Genomic DNA, 14624 nt, shown 5'->3' on the forward strand with positions numbered 1-14624 from the left:
CGCTGGCAACGCGAGCAGCCCTGCCTGCAGCTCAGCTTCCTCTGGCCTGCTGAGGGGTGATCCTTGCTGAGGACGTGCTGGAGGGTCTCAGGCAAGGAAGAGGAGGTGTTGATCCATAGACCTAGCAGTCCTGCACAAGACCCATCCTGGAGATGCGCAGCCACTGCATGGGAGCGGAGAGATGCATGAGGAGGAGGAGGAGCAGGCGCAGTGGAAGCTCCACCTCGCACCTCACCATTGCCACCATCACCTGCGGGCAGCCCTGTGAGGCCCCGTGCAGGCTCTTACCACACAAAGAGAGGCTGGTCTCTCCCCTCTTCCAACAAAATGACCTTTGCAGAAACAAACTAGCTAGAAAATGAGAAGCTGGTGAAGCTGAAAGGCTCAGAAAGTAAAGATCCCTCTGTTTATTTTTACTCTGAAGTGGTGATTATTTGAATGCTTGTGGTTAGAGAGACCACCCTGGCAAGAGGGGGCCCTGGATACCCCATGCCTGAGCCTCCTCTGAGCTCTCCTGGTGTCAGGGTGGCCACCAGCCAGGAGCTACCTCCAGCCTTCTCCTGCTTGGCCCTCCGTGAACCACACACTGCATCTCCCCAGCTGAGATCTTTGGGCTGTGCTCGGCTCCTGGGATGAGACCCTGCAGTGGGGACCTGAGCATCATGTGGCCAAGCTGGCTTCAACCTGACCCAGGCTCTCAGCTGATGGTCAGGGTCTCCAGCCAGGAACCTCTCATGCTCTGGTGAGATCGTTGGCCTCCTCCTGGCCAGACTTCAGGAGGATATCACAGAGCAGATGTTTCTCAGCAGTCTGGCAGTCCCACTGTGGCTGTCAATGATTCTGTCTCCCTCCCGTACCATTCCTTCCTCTCCACCTTGATGGCTTGGTGCTTCCTGCCTTGGTTTACAGCCGTGACGGATCTTCTCCTTCCCAGGAACCACAGTTTGCAGTAAAGTCTGAAATGTGAATCATGCAAGTCACGGGTTACTGAACAGGGCTGATGTCATTTGGAGGCCTTGAAACTGGCTCTCGAGCTTTCTCAGCTCTGGTCCAAGTCACCAAGTTTGCATAGGGAGAGGACAGCAGGGGAATGTGGTTCATTCCAGCAACCCTCCAGTCTGACCTGTGCAACTGTGCACATTTACTGGCCTGGAAGATCTTTGCTTTGTGGACATGGCCACGGAGGTGAAGCTGGGATCCCTGGATGTGAATATGTTCACCCAGAAGTGGATATTTTCACCTTCCCCCCTTTGCCCTGTTATTCCCCATCAGGCTGTTCCCTCCAGCTGTGCCACGTCTCCAACTTCCAGAGCAGAGCAACAGCTTTTCTGTTAGAAATACTTTTGTCCTGAAATGTTTTCCCTTTGGTTCGTTTTACAGAAAATCTTCTGGGATACAGATTTTTGTAAAAAACTCACCCCAAAGTGAAACAATCCCTTGACTTGAAACAGGGATTGAGCCATCTCCTGAGCCACCCAGCTCCTGGCTCAGGTCCCACGTGCACTCTACACCGGACCTTTGAGAGCCTCCTTGCTCAGCATCGCGAGGTGCTCAGCATGCCACTGGCGTCCTGCACCCTCCTGCTAACCCCAGGGACACTGGGTGGCTCAGTGGCGGGACCCTGCGAAGAGCTGGAAGAGCATCTAGTGCCACCAACATCAGAGGGACAGGTTAGAGCTGAAAAAGGAAGCTGAGCTCCTGCATCTCAGTGGGATATTGGATGCGAGAGAAACGGTCTCATGGGAAAGACAACGGAGGGAGATTTCTTTTACGGAGGGAGATTTCTTTTACTGAAACCTGAGGGATTTGCCCTCATTTTCTGCTGAATGGGAAATAAAATATTAAAACTTGGTTTTGTGGTCCTGTGGCTGGCAAACATTATGGGGGAAGCCCTGCAAACTCAAGGGTTGAGAGTCGCCCCTTCCACACCTTTGGCTGTCCCAAATAGTTTTTTGCTGGTAGAAGGTGGGGGGTAGTTTTTATCTCCTGAAGGCTACACTGGTTCAGACCAAATGTCTGGTTTGCCCATCTCTTGTCCCCAGCAGTGGCCCAGCTCCCAGAGCCTCTTGCTGAGGTTTTGGTAGCTTTTCTCACCTTTTTATTTACACCTTCCCCATGGGAGGGACCTTTTTTTTTTTTTTAATTTTTTTTTTACATCTTCCCATGATATGGTGGGACCATCTTCTCTGCCTCCTTGGTCCTGGCCAAGCTGTCCATCCCCAGAGGCAGCAGAAGGGAGCTCAGCAGGGCAATCCCACTGACTGTGCAGCCTCTTTCATCCCTCTTCAGTCACATCTCCAGGCAGAGCCTTTGAGGGTGATAGGTACTGTCAGGGTTGCTTAGCTTGTGGTCCCTCCACCCTGACTCGCAGTTTAAGTGGTGTGATGTTTTGACTTCTCCCTTTCTCTGTCATCCCCCATAATCACATCAAATTCCCTTTCTGAAGATTCCCTCTAGGGAAGAGAGGAGGATTTTGTGGTTGCTGGAGGGGCTGACACCCAGCCCTCAGGAGGAATTCAATAGAAACAGTGGACATAAGTGACCAGGGAAGAGTAACATTAGGATAAGCAGGTACAGTTTGTCCCCTAGATACTTTCCCAGCCTCCAACTTCTTTTGTGTGCAAGACTTTCTGAGCCTGATGTGGTTTGTTGGTTTAGCAAATCTCAACAGATCTGTTTTTCAAGTACTTACTCAGTATCTCCTCGAATCCTTGAAAACCTTCTGCAGTCACATCTTTGGCAAGGAGTTCCCCTGATTCACCAGCTTTCCTGGATGAACAACACATTCATTTGAGATATATTTGGCCTGTCCTAGCTCTGTATGATGACCTTTAGCTTTTGCAGTGGAGGAGGTGGTGAACAGGGTGGTGATCTTCTCCATTTTTAGATGGATCTCTGAGTTCTCCGGACCCTGAACCGTCTCCGATTCATGCTGAATGGCTCCAGTGTCATGGCTGCTATTGTAGGAGTCAGCCCAGATGAGCTGAAAGAGCAGATAACTAAAGCCAAGTCATCATCCACCAAAACAGGACGAGGTCTTCTAGCCAAGTGGTGTTTGAGCAGGCCCTGTGAGTAATGCCATCTACACCAACACTCCTGTAAGACAGGGTCTGTATGTGACCCTCAGTCCTTGTCCAGCATGCAGGTGATCCTGCTGTTCCTCATCCTGCAGCTCTACAAGCCAAACTCACTCTTCCATCACTTTTTAGTGCCTGGAGTAACCACCACCTCAAGCAGTGGCAGCTCTCAGATGCAGAAACCTCAACTTTCCATGTCTCCAGGAGCTGCAGCCAGTTCTGCTGGGGCTGGGACTGAGGGGTCATGCACCATCCTCCTTCCCTGTAGCCACTGGCTTTGAAAGTGACTTTTGAGCATGCAAATTGAGGCATCTAGAAGGAGCTTAACAAGTGTTTCCTAAACCTGCCCGTTGCCTCACTCCCAGCCCAGCCTAACCAGGGTGAGCGGTGCTACCTGACCGGTTTCTATCCAGCTTGGCTGGTTTGGCTGTTGCCTTGCTAGTTGCTGGCGAGACAACTGTATTTTCTGGTTTTACTTGCAGCAGCTTTAATGTGGAATGAGCTTGCTGGATGATCTGCTTGTACGTTGTAGCTCCAGCACAGCTTGGGGCTGGAGGAGCTCCCGTGCACACACAGATCTGTGGTGGTGCAGCCAGAGAGGACCAAGATCTTCTCAGCAGTAACAGCCACTGCTTGGGCACTGGGAACGTCCCAATCCAGGTGGCCATATATCCAGATTGTCCCCTACACGGAAGACCTCCAGTGGCTCAAAACTGCTTTGCATCCCATGGCTGGATGCAGGATGCTCAACCAAAGGGCATCTGGGCTGGACGTGGGGACTCAACAGCAGGACTCCTCAGACAGCCATGGGCACTCTGTGCTGTCCTGGCCAAAATCTACTTGTGCTAGTGCCAGGAAGGCAGAGCATTGGCCTCACCCCTGATAAGACAGATCACTCCCATCCCGGAAATGCTGCTGTGTGGGTTTAGGTTTAAGCAGGCGTCTTACTTGAAGTCACCCAGGGAATCTCCGACAAAGCCAGGAGCTGGATGCAGATCTCCTAAATCTCATTTGATATCTTCACTGCTAGGCTTGCCTTCTTCTGCCAAGTCACGTCTAGGGTCAGTGACAGAGCTAAAGAGCAAGGAAGCGAACCCAAGCGTCCCAACTCCTCCTCCTCCTCTCCGTTTCTTTCCACCTGGGTTGGTTTTCCATAAATAAAGGATTCATTGAGGCTGTTACAGTTAACTTGAAAACACCCTGCAGCGTAAATTCATGATCCTAAACATAACCAGCTTCAGGTTGGTAATTAGTGCATTTCACTGTGCATCACAAGTGCATGCTGGGAGCTCTGAAACAAGTACAGGATGAGCAGGAAAAATACCTGGAAGTGATGGCAGGGATTTCAGATAACTCTCTGGCTTGAAAACCAAACTGAATTATTGCTGCCTGCCTCATTAGAACTACTCCGTTACTGGAAAGCCTTTAGGAATTATGGCAAAATCCTCAAATTTCATCTCCTCAGAAGTGAGGGCCCCCCATAATTCCCGTATCGCAGAGCTGGCTGGACCCACTCCAGTGTGAGCATGGACAAGTCACTTCATCGTCCCATGACTCATTTTCTCCTTCTCTAAAATGGCAGCAGTGTTTCTGTGCCTTGGAGGGGTGATGAACATTTGCACAGAGCTTTGGTGTTCTTGGATGAAGGGATAAAATCCCACTGAAATGCTGTGGTTCTCCCCCTGCTCGGTGAGTCACGCTCAGGTCAGCGACCATGGGGGAGAGGAGCATGTTTTGGGGCCAGCACTCGGAACAGGACGGGAGTTAGGCCCGAGGAAGTCTACATGCAGAACGTGATAAATCACAGCTTTCACTGAATCCCCCCGGGGGGAAACTTGAAGCTGCTTTGTCCAAGCTTGTTAAGTTGTAATACATTAAGAAGGAGCCGATTCGTGTCTTCCAGGAGCTGAAACTCTTCCTTGAACAACGAGATGTCATGGGATGTGATAGGCCTTCCCAGGCGCTAGGAGCTGGGTGGCCTTTGGGCAGAGCTGGGGTCTGAAGGCTATGCCAGGATGAGATTCGTAACCCTGTTTTGGTGGGGAAGATGAGTTCCTGGAAGTGTTTTTTCTCTTTATTTCTGGTGTTTGCCCAATGCTGTCTTTGTCCCTCTGCTCTCAGCCCCCTCTCACCTCTCCAGCATCCTGGCGGAGAGCATCCTGGCCAGGTCAGCCTTGGAGGTGGACACTGGGGCTGAGCCTTTGCTGGTCAAACCCAGCGTCCCTCTGATGCTGCTGTGACAGTGGCTCCAGGGTGCAATGACCCCAGTGATGCTCAGGGGCCATGTGAAGGGTCCTTGTGCTGATGGGAGCAGTGCCAAGACAAGTGTCACCTTGCTCTAGACCTTGCCAGGAGGGAATGTCCATGTAGACGGGGACCAAATCTTATACCTCCTTTTCCTTCATTTTCCTCTCTTTCTCCTAGTCATCTTCCTGAGATCTGTGATTTTCCAGCCATCCTCACCTGTGATTTCCCAGGAATTCCTCTCTCTGTCCCCATTCCTGCCCCTCCCCATCCCTTGATTACCTCCTGTTTCAAGTATGTTCAAAATTAGGCAAAACAAGTTCTGCCTGTGGCCCTCAAAGTCCCTGCCTGGGAGGTAAATCTGGTATCTGCTGACGAGGACCACACATCCTCATTTGATGGCCCAGGAGTCGAGCTGGCCAGGGCAGCGAGGACAGGTTTCGTTTCAGTAACTGCATCCTCCCAGCAGCAGGGTACGTGCGCGGGAAGACGTGTTTATTTTCCCAGCTCCTTCCCCTGCAGCCCACTGCAGACGTCTGGCTGACGGTGGGAGCACTGCTGTGCGCCTTTTGATGGGTGATTTCATCGCCGGGCGGGAAGGGTTTAGTCTGGGAATCCAAGTGCTGAGTCCTAGCCAGATCCCGGCATGGGGCATTTCTGGGAGCAAAGGGCAGAGGTACTGCTGGGGAAGGTCCAGCCAATTCGCCGTGCTCCCGAGAGGTGCAGGGCAGGGTCTGGCTGTGCCACTGATCTCTGCTCTGCGGCAGTGGCCACGGGACACAGAGGTGTTGGGTCTGAGCTGGATGAGACAGACCACAGTGTTGTGGGGTATCCAGGATTTTTTGGATGAGCCAACTTGGCCCTGATGTTATACTGTAGGGATGTCTGCGTTAGTGACTGCTGTCTCCAGGCAAGGGCTGATGGGGTGCAGGTCCCAACAGGTCTGGGGTCTCACCCACCCCCAGCCAGCACATCCGAGCCCTGGGACGCTACCAGGCCGCTCCTGCTGTGGTTGTGGTGGAGAGGTGCCCACGCACGCTGCCTCCCTCCTCATGCAGGACTACATGTTGGAGAAACGGTGCCCAGGGCTACTGGAGAGGCTCCCTCCATCACACTGATGCATCAGAGCAGAGCGATCAGACCAAAGCAGGTCTCTGCCACAGCCCTGGACTCTGAAGCTGCTGAGCTTCCCATAGGATCAGAAGAAAATGAGCTAAGAAAATGTATGGAGTGAAAGAGTGGAGCAGTTAAAGCTCTGGAGGGGAACCTCCATGAGCGTGGAGAGAGGGTTTAAACAGAGCTTTGCTCTGTGTATGGAGACCAACAGGAAGGGAAAGGTGGAGGCAGCCTGATTTCAGCACTTGACACTTCATGGCCTTTGTGTAACTCAGTGAAAGCCAGTAACAAAGCTGCTGGAGAAGTCTCTGGTGTCCTGCACTCAGCAGGCAAATGGGACCGAGAGAGATGCTTTTAAAATGGAAGATGCGAGGAGGTGAAGACCACACTGGGGCTGAGAGACAGTCATGCAGTTTGGCAAGAAGGCAAACCGAGTCCCCAGGACAAAACCAAACTGCAACAGAGAGCAGGGGCAAACATCCTAGAGCCCTGGAGATGTCTTTGGGCAAGCACACATATCTGGTCCACACCAAACCTATTGGATGCATGGGGCTGTGCCAGCCTGGGAGTGACTGCAAACCCAAGGACTGGAGGGCAGGAGACCCAAGGCAGAAGGCTCTGCCGTCTCTGGATTTGGGCTGCCTGGGACACCGCAAATGAAGCCAGTAGGAAGGGCTAGGAGTTACTCTGGACTCTGTTGCTTTCCAGGGCTGTGCCAGCACAGGCAGCAGCTCCTCTGTCGCAGGAAGTTCTTCATAGGAACGTTGTCAGTGCCAAAGAGGACAAGCAGACCAGCAGGCTGTAAGCAATCAGGGCATTTTTATTTGTAAGCTAGATCCCAGAGCAGCAGCTGGGGTGGCTTCAGGAGCCAGTGAACTGGAAGGCACACATGCAGGCATGAGGGAGACGTTAGACCAGACTTGCCATCCTGTACTTTTCCCTACTGAGGATCTGAGCAATCTGAGCACAAAGGTACAAACTGAAAAATACACAGTTGAGAGTGTTGTGAGGGTGAACAGTACCTGTGAGCAGGCAGAAAGTGCTAGGAGCAAAGATTTCATAGCAGCACTCTTGCTGGGTGGGGGGCTAGAGCAGTAGAAGATCTTGAAGACATCTTCCTCCGACCAGAGAAACAGCTCCGTGCAAAGAGCTAGAAGAGCCCAGTGGTGCCCCAGTCCATCCCCAGAGGGTAAGAGGAGGAAGAGGTAAGAGAAGAGCCAGGCGTCAGATTGCTCCGGACGCCCACGCCAGGGTGGAGGTGTGCAGTGATCACCGCGGGAAAGCAGCTGACACAACTCCCCACTCACACCCAGACCCAACGTGCGACGTATGTAGGAGGAATATTTCCACTGCTTTCAAGGGGAAAAATTCTCGGGAAGGTGACTCATGCCAAACGTTTTTACGTTGTGTGCATTAGCAGGACTCTGGCAGGTAGGCTTGGAAAAACAGGAGCAATCTGATGTGCAGTGAGCTCTCCCTTAGGATACGCTGACCTCACCGCCGTTTGGGTGGTAGGCAGCACTGGGGGGTAGCACAGAAAAATAAAACCATTTATTTGGGGCATTTTGTATTATACAGGGGATGTTTTGAGTTGGAAAGAGTAGAGGAACATGATTGATGGGTCTGAGCCACTCTAACATCCAGAGCTGCTGTACTCAGTCAAAAAAATGAAGACAAAGACTTCTATAATGGAAATAATGTGCCTAAGTGAGAAGTTAGTGCAACTCGGTGTGAAAGATAAGGATGAGGGCATGGCAGCAGCCCCCTCCAATGACAGAGGAATACAACAAATCTTTGAGTATGAGTGGTGTTGGGAACCGCATGTTCTTCTGCAAGGCTGGCCAAACACCTCCAGGAGTCGTGGGTCCGTGAGACCCTAGGAGGACACCAATACCCATCTTTGCAACAGCACAGTTGAACCCAGAGACCAATTTGGTGCTGGAGCACCAAAATCCACAGAGGAGGAGAAACCAGCATGAATATTTCATGTCTTTATTTCCAGGAAGCCAGTATCAGTGAAACCTGCTTGACAAACTGCCCCCACAAGACTGCAGAAATACCTTTTCCATCTGTAAATGGGCTGTTAACAGGAGGAGATTTAGTGGTTTCAAATGCGCTCCAAGAGTGTTTGATAAAAGTGCGTGTGAGCGGAGTCCAGAGCTTCAACTAATACTTCTCCGCTGGATCAAAAACGCTCGTCTGGACTCCGGCAGGATGCGAAGCGAGTGCCAGAGCTACTGCTGAAGAGGAGGCTGCAGGGAGCCGCTCCGTTATTACCCCGGCACTGTTTGTTGGTTAGCGGGGGCTCTTTAAACCCAGTAGGGTCTTGTTTAAAGCTTGGTGATTCATAAGACAAAAATAAGGTCTAGAGGATATATAGTATTGCTTCAGCACTGGAAAATCCAAGATAAAGGCCAGAAATATTTTAAACTGAGCTCCAGCGAAGATGGAGATAGGGAAGGATGTTAGGGCTTATGGCATGTGCCAAAAATAGAGTACATCAAGGAAAACAGCCTGAACAATGGCACAGGAAACGCTTATCTGCAGGAGGAAAGTAGCACAGGTTTCTTTATACTGCCTGAAAAAAAAACCAAAACGAAACAAAAATATGTTATTGTTCTAGATCCTTATTCCCAGATGTCTGAAACAGCCTTCCCAGATCCACCACAGCTACTAAGGATGCAAATAAAATGCATTGCTGGCGGATGTGGCTCACCTGGCCAAGCAGGGGCAGGGCCACATGTCAGTGCTAATAAATTTAAGCAAATTGCAATGAAAGGTGGAAATAGAAGCACAGCATCTAATCTTCGTTACCGCAGCTTCATAAAAGGATGCAAAATGAGGAGCTGGGCTGCAGGTCGCATGATAAAATCGCACACCGATACCAGTGAAGGCAGCTCCCTCCTGCTGACGAGTGCTGTCAGAACCCGATGCCATGGGGGGCCTGGAGGCATGTGAACTGTTAACGAAAGCAAACCAAGGTCTCTGATCTCAGTCAGAATTTGCCACTGCTTCATGAAAAAATCTCTGGTCGTATCTACCTGGGGACAATAATGTCCATCAAGGACAATGATGTCCATCAAGGACAATGATGTCCAAGGGTGTTGCAGGAGGCAGCCTATGTGCACTTCTCTAGATCCAGAAAATTACCAAGCCCTTCTGAAAATATGACAGGAAGGGACCACCAGATCAGGCATGTCATCAGGAAGGTCTTTGGCAACAAACACAACCAGTGGGAGTAGCTGAAAGTTTGGGTAGGACAGAGTGAGATGGACAGACAGCCACTGGGTATGGTGGGATGAGTTGGGATGGACAGAGAGTTGCTGGACCGCAGGAAGGCTGTTGGCTTATAGAGGAGAAGCAGGTCCCCTGGGGCAGTAACCTGATAGTCCGGGGTTGACATGACTGTGGTTCACTGTTACGTGACTGGTGTTCATGAGCGGGGCACGGGGAACACTGCCTGTCAGCATCTCTGGCCGAGACATGGCTCTTTTCATCACTCTAATCTCGCTGTGTGAACAAAGGTGGAAGAAACACCCATGTGCTTACCCAAGGGATGCTGCAACGCAAAATTTCAGCATCCACCCAGGCGAGTGCCAGCTGCTGGGTATCCACACACCCTGAGCAAGACGAGCAGGAGCTCAGCAGGGCAAGGAAGCCTTGGGTTTTGGGATGTACAAAAGCAGATGTGCAGATGCTCAGCCCCGTGCTGCCCACGCTTGGCTGGACAGACCATAGCCAGGGTTCATCTGAGATCTCCTGTCCGGTGCTGTGCGGAACGGCAGGTTTTAACACGCTGTTCTTTTAATTGCTCCAGCCCAGCCAGATGAGCGGGTGAACACACTCCCTAGCCCCACTCCCGAAAAAGTGCAAGGCTTTCGACTGCTTGATAGACGCAACTCCTTGCAGCCAGCAGTGCAGGGTGGAATGGGGCCAGAAAGCCCAGGAAAGCCGCCACGGGGGCAATGTGAGATGCCCATGGGCACCAGGACTGCAGCGGCCAGCCTGGGATTTCCTCCTCCGGGCTGGGGCGATGCTCAAGTGGGACCTGCTGCAACCAGGACACCACAAAACCCCTGTGAGTGCAGTATCGTGAGGACTGTATAAATGTTTTGATTAGCTTCTCCTTGAATTTAGATGAAGGGGAGATTTTTATCGCATTTACTGACAAAACAGCTTTTTTTTTTTTTTTTTTTTTTTTTTTCTGGGAGGGAGGAGGAGGCTGACTAACTGCTAGATGAGGATTCCTGGAGTGATTTAATACCAGATGAAAGCAGCCAGATAGGAGATGCTGCTCCCCAGGAGCAAGTGGACAGCCACTGACAGCAAGTGTGTTGAACATGGACCGCCTTACGATCCCTGTTGATGGGGACACATTTGACAAACCTGCCTGTCTGCTCAGGGCTGACACGTGGGTATGGGGCAGCGTGAGGTGCCGCAGAGCGTGTCCGGCTCCACTGGCAGCTTGGGGCCCTGGCAGCCCGGCGAGGGGGCCTGGCTCCCTCCTCACTCTGCAGCAGCTCGCACGGTTTGTTTGAAGGGCTTTGGTTTAATCCCTGTGCGTTGGCTGGCACGGTGTCCATCGTATTAACACAGCCTGTAAATAACTCTGCGCTAGCCCGTGCCAGCGGGGAGATGGGCTTCACAGCACGGTTCACACCAACGCAACTGCTCTGTGGGGAGGTGGCTCCTCCGCTGCGGTCTGGACCCGTCCCAGCGCAAGCCCTCCAGAGCTGCTGTGGGACCAGAGGACATCCTCTCCTTACCAGAAGTCCCCAGGGGAAGTTCAGCTGAGCCTGCAAACAGCAGGTGCCCAAAACAGTGGAGAAAGGCTGTGACTAATGAAGATGGGATGGGTGGCATTTCCATCAGCAGAGTTTGCCTGGATCAGAGCCGGGCAGAGGACCTCTGTGGAGGTGCCACCTTCCATGGCTTTCTTTCCTGTGGTAAAATGTGCCGTGGTCTTCCTCAGTTCATCTGACAGAGGCTCTTTGGTGGAGGCAGAGCACTAAGCACAACCAGCGACAGCTTTTGCTTCAGGGCTACAATAACTTTGTTCCCCCAAAACAACTGACCCTCGCGGGCTTGTCGGTCATGGAGATTGTCCCAGCTGTGGGGCTGCTTGCCCCTGTGAAAAATCTCCTCTGGTAATTTAAACATTTGTGAATGCTTTGCATAAAAATTTTCAAAGTCTGCTTTGCTCTGAATAGGAGAATGAAATGACGAAAAGATGTTTCAGGGCGTGAAAAGGTATTGGGGGAGTTGAAATGCATCGTTGACAGTGCCCAATGGCACCTGCACGGTCCATCTTCGCCTCGCCGCCGCTGCGGGTCGGGGCAGTCCCCACATGGTAGCTGGGCTGCCGTAAAAACCACGGCAGCAGTTTGCAGACGGCTGTTAGAGCCTCATGATCCGAAGTCCTGATTTATTACGCAAGCCTAGGTTGTCAACAGATTGGTTATGATAGAGGGCAGCTAACAAGCTATTTTGCGTGCTGATTAGACTGGCTTGTCAGTGAATGCCTGCGCGATCGCTATCGCGAGGAGTGCGTCATGGCTGGGATTGCTTCTCCTGTCTTTGATGCCACAAAACCCCCCCCCAAACCCACAAAATGCAGGACTGTGGCAAGAAAACAAATAGCGTTGCGCCGGTGCAATCTGCGAAGCCGGCGTTCGTGTCAGGGTGTGGGCACGGTGCCCCACCAGCAGCCCTTGCATGGGGGAAAACATGGAAGAGGGCAGAAGTGAGATTTTAAAATAGCCCTGTTGGGTGGGGGACTTTAAATGACGCTGGGATGTGATGAGGTGATGAGCAGCAAAGCTGGAAGGATGGGGATGTGCTGGGAGAGAGGGTGGAGGGCAGGAGGAGGAGGAGGAGAAGGAGGAGGAGGAGGCAGGGAATGGGAGACATTCCTCTCTGGGTACAGGGGAGCTGTGCAGCACTCAGCCTCCCGTCCCCGTACCATCCTCTGCTCAGCACAGCTCTTCCAACAGTCAAGCAGAGAAGTCCCATGTGATCACAAAGAGGAAACCTCTCCATCCTCTCAAAATAATTTCAGGAGTTCAGAGCAAGACCTGCAGTGGGACGGGGCTTCCTGAATCCTGGACTGCCCAAGAGCCTTGGGCACCTCGTTCCCATTAAAATGAATAATTCCTAACTATCCTGGAGTTACTGGAGTCACAGAGGTGCTTTGGAAAGCCTGGGCCCAGGTATATTTTCAGAGCTACCCAGTTTTGGCTGGTGTCTTCTCTCTGTCACATTGCATTTGCCTCCAGATTGGCAGTCCATTCAAGAGCCAGGAGCTTTTTATTGTTTTAGAGCAAGTTGACTTAGTGGAGCAATTGCTGTGTGAAAAAGATGCTTCTCTGTCGCTGTAAAGGTCAAACGCCTCGTTAGCAGGACTTGTGCTAATGGATGGTCTCTTGCGTTGTCCTTCAGGAGATCCCCCACTCGTGGCCTGGGAGCATCCCCCGCTGTGGAAATGCCACATGCGGGAAGCCCCTGCATCTTCCTCCCACGGGTCCATCCTCCCGTCCCACTAGCCCACCTGGGGATGTGGCGCTGGTGCTGTGAACCCAGGGCTGTGCAGACGAGTTCAGTCCTCGGCTGTGCTCCGTGCTGTCAAGCCCCAGGCGCTCGCCTCGCTGCACGCCAAAGCTTCGCTGTACGCCAAAGCTTCGCTGCCTGCTCTGTGGCTTTTTCCCAGACCCGCAGCCTTCGCTTTCCTCCCCCAGCAGCCAAGGCCGGATAGTCCTGCAGTCGTCTTTCCTGTGGCTGCCCCATCCCCTTCACCCTCCCGGAGAAAAGAATGTAAGGCAGGAACAAAGCAGAAAAGAGCAGTTTTGTATTATTTTCTTTTCTGGGCCATTTTGAATTGATTAAGGAATGTGATCTAAACTATAAATACCCTCCTTCACGTATGATTTATGGCCTGTTTGTTCTGGATTGGTATGTGCTTAATCTCTAATTGTAAGCCCACCATCTGTTTTTATTGATCTGCCTGCCAGGAGAGTTATTGCTCTCCTTGGCCTTATATGGGAAAATTAGGTATGTGGTGAGCAAGCCAGCTCCGGGGCTGCTCTTACGTCAGCCTTGGAGCTGCTGGGGAGTGCGCTTCCCAGCTCTGCTCCGGCCCCACGCTTCTGCCGGTCTCTGTTTACCCGGTGAAACTTGAACTTCTGGGCCCCACAAAGCCTCCGTTACTCACAGGAGCATCTGCCCGTCTCAGCATCCCTCTGTGTCAATCCCCCTTCAGCCCCTAGAATGGTTTTGCTCTTAAAACAACAACAACAACAAAAAAAAAAAAACAAAAAAAACAAGGGAAGAAGAAGAGGCTGGCATGGCCTTGGTGGTTTTGGCTGTAAATCAGGCTGCCGCCAACTCAGCCTGAGTGCTTTCAATGGTGGGAGTGTCTCCATGAGAAAACAGGCTGGATTTATTCCTTAAACCTGGGGGGATTCAGCTGCGTTGGTAACCGGTGAAGATAACAGCGCCCGAGCCCAGCTTGTGCGCTCTGCGCGGCTGGAGCGGTGAGGGGAGGACCAAAGGAAGCCCGTGGATTTGAAGAAAGAAGGGCAATTTATTTGCAGAGCTGGGAAGCAGAGAAAGGCAGCGATGGTGCTGTGGGAGAGCCACCCTCAAAGGGAAGAGGGTCTCCGTCCCCCTCCACCAGCTGATCCCAACTGGGCCGGGTGATCCCACTCAACTGTGGGTGGGAGCCCCCAGGGAAGAGTGGGATGAGTCGCTCTCCCTTCGGAGGGCGTTTTGGGCTTAAGGATGGGTAAAAAGGGAAAAGTGGGACAGAGAGAGCGATTGAGGCATGGCTGCTGAGGAAGGGAGGTCTTGAGTTTGGAGATGGCTTGTTCAATAAAAAAATGGGGCTTAGTTTGGGGAAAGCAGGTCTGGCTTGACGGCAGGGGCTTTGCTGGGGAAGCTGTGGCACAGGGACATGGACCTGAGGAGATATTGGCTCCCTTCCCTTCCCTTCCCTTCCCTTCCCTTCCCTTCCCTTCCCTTCCCTTCCCTTCCCTTCCCTTCCCTTCCCTTCCCTTCCCTTCCCTTCCCTTCCCTTCCCTTCCCTTCCCTTCCCTTCCCTTCCCTTCCCTCCCTTCCCTCTGGCTCTACATTTATATCTCAACCATGAAATGCCCCCTAGATACTTTTGCAGTTGGGAAGGAGCTCTCCTGA

Source organism: Chlamydotis macqueenii, chromosome 18, assembly GCF_036417535.1.
Source record: "Chlamydotis macqueenii isolate bChlMac1 chromosome 18, bChlMac1.mat, whole genome shotgun sequence".
In the NCBI taxonomy this organism is placed as follows: Eukaryota; Metazoa; Chordata; class Aves; order Otidiformes; family Otididae; genus Chlamydotis; species Chlamydotis macqueenii.